Below are 5,389 nucleotides of genomic sequence, written 5' to 3' on the forward strand. Positions count from 1 at the left end.
ATAGATATATATATATCTATATATATAAATGCAGCATATTAAGCAAATATTATTTAAAGAAATCCAAGACACTGCATGTCCTGAGTTTATTGTTGTTTTTATAAACCCTGTTTGCAATAACAATAAGCTGTAGGTACAGAACTAGGAAAAAAAGTTAAAATAATTAATCGAGTTAACCTTTTATCACCAAATACCTGGAACTGTAGTAAGATTTGAAGTATTTGAAATGAAAATGCTGCGTGCATAGTTTATCCTTTTATATATGCAGGTATTTCACTAATTCTAGCAGAAATGTACTTGTATTTTGAATTTTATTTTGTTCACATTACATTGCAGATGGTTTTATAGTTTGGAATAAAGTAATTTTATTGATTGAAAGCCACAAGAATAAGTTGTGAAATAAAATCATTTTTCTACTCAACAATATTTCACTGAAGCTGCTTTTCCTTTGACACTAGTAGTAGCAAATCAAGCTAAAATGATCTTCATATGCTCTTTAAATAGTATATTGATGAAATTGTATTAATACCAGTACCATTATTGATTCTGTTTATGGCTTCCCTCATTGATTCCTGTTCACAGACACATTACAAACACTAAAAGTCTTGCTGTGTGCATGTTCTCAGTCATATGACGACTCCGTGTATTGGTTCTTAGTCATCAGAAATTTGAGCAGCCTGAGTGTGAGTTGGCTAACTTCAGACTGCCCCTCTTTGGCCTGTGGGCTGGATTTTTAATTGACCTCCTGCTGTTCTTCATAGCTGTGCAGAGCAGGAAGGGTGATGTATAGAACTCATCTGTTTGGCTTGAGTAACCAATAATGCTGCTCTACCTGATATTGGCTTCTAATTACAAAGCCACTGGAGAGAATAATTAAAGCTTAATATGTCTGTGTTTAGACGGGAACAGGAAGAGTGTAATTTTTAACTCTCCCACACTCTTCCTGTGGTGTCTCCCTGGAGATTGTGGAGATTATGTTGCAGCATTTTGACTTGATGTTTCAGTCAAAGTTCAGCTTAGTTGACGAGAAATCGGATTTCCTCAACGACTTTTGAGTTCTGGATGAGCCAATAGAGCCACAAATCACACCGTGCTCCTTTTATTTGCTTTTTCAAATGTAACCCGCGCCTGTATCTGTGTTGACCCGGTCAAATCAAACTGGGACCGCAGAACGCTAAGAGCCGTTTTGTTGTCTGTTCCATTTCTAAGCTGCACAGTAGCAAGTGCGTCAGGAACAGAATTAATGTGTGGAGTATGAAGAAAAACGTGTGGGGCATGAGGCACAGGGGTCATTTATAGTGTTTCCTTTATGCAAAGAATGGGGAAGGCTCTTTAGTTCCATCCTAAAATCTAAAAGGAAGAAGCTGGAGCTCTTCTCATGTCAGCCTGCTTGATTTACTGTCAGATAAAGTGCAGCAGAGCAGCAAGCTAAAGCAGGCTGAAAAAACAAGTAATTAAGACAAAAAGCAGACCTTCGAGGACCAAGCTTTAAACGGTGTTAAACTCACAAAGCACACATATGCAGGACTAGATTATATGTGTGTGTGTGTGTGTGTGTGTGTGTGTGTGTGTGTGTGTGTGTGTGTGTGTGTGTGTGTGTGTGTGTGTGTGTGTGCTAGACTGCCAAAGGGATTATCCTTCATCTGTCTCCCTCTCCATACCATATGTTTTCTACATGAAGCCCCCAGCTCCACTGAGCGGTGCAGGCACACATTTCCTGGTAGAACAGACCACACAGTACTTACATAGTAATGAATCAAAGCCTACTGTATGTTTTCTTGTCTTATTAGCTCACATTCACACACACACAGGCACACCGCCTTTGGGATTTGTGCATCACAGATTTTGGCCCATGTCAAAATACCAGCTTTATATAGCATGTCAGCAAACCAATGACCCATATTACACATGGCCTGTAACCACACACACACACACACACAAACACACACACACACATGTAGATTTACAGTATCCCTTCCCTGTAGTCTGTTATTTTATTTTAACAAATGGATAATTACCATTCTAAGACCAGACGTGTAGACACAGGCAGAGTATTATTTGCTGGATTTCTAATTGTTTTACTTCAGCTGCCTATCAAGCATCGTGGGATATGAGACTACCATTTGTGTCACACGTATTTGTATTACCAGATTATGTCTAAATCCTCAGTTTGAATCCATAGCCACATTTGGATCCAGTTACAGGACCGAGAGCTTAAACAATACAGTGGAGCTTTATTGATTCATTTACAGTCATAAAAAACAGCACAGTAAAAGAGAATGTACACACAACACAAATGGAACCTAACGTAAGGAGAAAATAGGCATAGCGATAATACTAGCACAGTAATCCCCCAAAAGTACATTTTCGAATCATACAGCACACTCACCGCATATTGATTTGATAAGTTGCTTTCATAAGAAGCATGTGCCTGGGGCAACACACACCAGCTACAGCGTTTGCACGTGTGAGATGTAAACCTGCTCTCGCTGTTGCACAGACAGCAGCTCAGGTGGCAGCGACGCATTCGTGCTGATTGACAGCAGAGGTTGGCTGTGGTGGTGCATGCTAAAGTGGTAATCATTCAATTAACTGGAAATCAATGGCAGCCATATGGGTGGTGTGTTTCAAGATTGCTCTGTCAGTCACACCGCTACACTCGTGCACACACGCACACGTTTCTATCTTTGTGAGTACCCTCGCTGACACCTCATATGGAAAAGATATATATAAATCGTATAAAGTTTGTATCTGTCTTGTGTGAAACTTGTATCAAAAGCATACAAGAGTGAAAACAGATATAAGTAAACTTGTATGTTTTGGATACTTACTAAAACAATATATGAAAGTGGCCACTTTCATGAGTAAATCATATAAGCCTTATATGATTCACTATATGAAGTAGGCCAAATCTGATGCAAGTCTTTTATAAGTTTTTTCTATTTCTTTTCCATATAGGACATGTCCTCACTTTCAAAGCTGCTGTACAGTACAACAACAACACATGCATCCACGTTTTCATATTTACTTGCTGCGTCCTCTAAAACCCTCATATTTCCATAATGTCATGTGAAAAATAGCTCACAGCTTTCATTCTTTTTCTTTCTTTTGTGCCATTTCCCATTTCTTGGTGTTTTTTCTGTCGTTTGCTTTTGTCTGGTACAGTAGGACTGTGAATATTAGGCTTCTAAACAGTTATATGGTTAAAAAATACATGGGGGTGAAATATTGATCATTTTGCAACTTCCCCTAAATGTTGAATATTCCCTCACATATACAAACAACACACACGTCCTACTTTCAGTGAACTAGCAGCCTCCTTAATAGCTTCATTTGAACTCTTCTATTGCTGCATCCCATCAACCAGCCAGTCACTGACATCCATCTCTGCTGTCACAAAGCAAATTAACATGGAAATTGGTGTGTTGTATTGTGGAAGATGGGAATGTGGCTTTTAACGACGCCATCCCCTTTCTTTTAATCCTTCCTCTTTCGGTCGGTGGTTCTGTGCTCTCGGGCAGCCGGCCCCTCTTCCTTCAGGCTCAGTGGGCGTTACAGCCCTGACACTGACCTAATGAATGAGTGAGGTGATTTATAGTAGAGGAGGAGAGAAAAAAGGGAAGGATGGGAGGATGGAGGGGAGTCTGGGGGAGTGTAGAAGGTCAGTACATACTAGAAGGTCAGTAGCGTAAATCTTCTTCTTATCTGCGGCTGTCCTTTGCTCTCTGTTGTTTCTACAAGCTTGCTTGTGTAAGAACTAATGAAAGCTAACAAACTGCAAACAAAAGCATCCTGTGTGCTTGGAGGACAAATTTAGACAACCAAGTTTATAACTGAGGCAGCAAGTTTCCAATCATTTAAAAAATTCACTGTGTATGTGTATGTGTGTATACACTGTACTTTAGCAGGAACCACCATATAGATACTTTGATATACTCATTACTCATTTTGGAATTTATTCAGGTATTTATATGAGCATGAATCTGCCTCATAGAGTTAGCAGTGGATCAGGTGACGTTGAATCCTACCTTAGTTATGCTGCAATCGGTGTAGGTTGCTGGGGGATTCCCATGATGCATTGAGTATTTCTCCTTCAGTCACCTTTCTCACTCACTATGTGTTGATCACCCCAACGGCAGATGGCCCCGCCCCTCCCTGAGCCTGGTTCTCCCAGAGGTTTCTTCCTGTTAAAAGGGAGTTTTTCCTTCCCACCGTTGCCAAAGTGCTGCTCATATGGGGTCATATGATTGTTGGGTTTTTCTCTGTATGTATTATTGTAGGGTCTCCCTTACAACATAAAGCACCTTGAGGTGACTGTTGTTGTGGTTTGGCGCTGTATAAATAAAAATTGAATTGAATTGAATTTTAATTTCATCAAGACTGCATGACTCAGTTCATTATGATACCACAAAATATCAAAAGTTTCAAGTTTTCACTTTTGTTAGCTCTGCCATGGCATGACCCAGCATGAACACATCTATGTTGCTGATGGTATTCAGCTAGCCATGAAAATGCTGTGTTTGATTAGAAGGCTCTACTTTTTTCTTTCACTAGCACATCATTCTCAAACTAAACTAAAAAGTATATTCCAAAGATCCAGAAATAAAACATTACTCATTATTTTTGGAGTAATGCATCCTATTCATGCTGCCGTTCATGGTTTATCAAGTATATTGTCTATGACCTTTGTTCACTTTCCTCAGTCTATACTTTTCACTGTCAACTTCCAACCTAATACTGCCCCATTCTGCCGGGGTCCTGGGTGTTTGGTTTGTGGACTTTGGATTCATTTATGTTATTATATAGATGTTCTATTTGATCTCAGCTATATACGTTTATACTTGTTGATCATGCCCCTTTATATCTTAGTCCACAGTTTCATTTGCTGTATTCTGCTAAGTCTCGTGTTATTTCTTAGCCTTCTCTTTGTGGCTTTCTGTGTCAAGATTGTGTATCACTCTGTCATCTCTGTTTATCTACCAGAGCTATTATAGTTTTATATTTTATTTTTGAAAAACAAATTATTTCATTTTGATTTTTTGGTTTCAGTTCAGTTTAGTTTCAGTTAGTCTCCAGAGTGGATTTTCCATAATGCCTGGTGGATGGGGGGCATAACAAAGGATACACTGTGCAGGAGAGCCAGAGATGAATAATAATTAATGATAATGATTAAATGCATAGTGGTGAATAAACACATAATAATTGGAAAAGAAAGTGCATCATGGGAAGCCCCCAGCGGCCTATTGCCTATGTCACGGTACTGGGCCATGAGGCCCAGGGTTTAAGTTCTAATGCATATTTTTGTATCCACATGTGTAATCAAATCAAATCAAATCAAATCACTTTTATTGTCACATCACATGTGCAGGTACATTGGTACAGCACATGC

Source organism: Pundamilia nyererei, unplaced genomic scaffold (assembly GCF_000239375.1).
Source record: "Pundamilia nyererei isolate P.nyererei 1_Seehausen unplaced genomic scaffold, PunNye1.0 scaffold00097, whole genome shotgun sequence".
Taxonomy (NCBI): Eukaryota; Metazoa; Chordata; class Actinopteri; order Cichliformes; family Cichlidae; genus Pundamilia; species Pundamilia nyererei.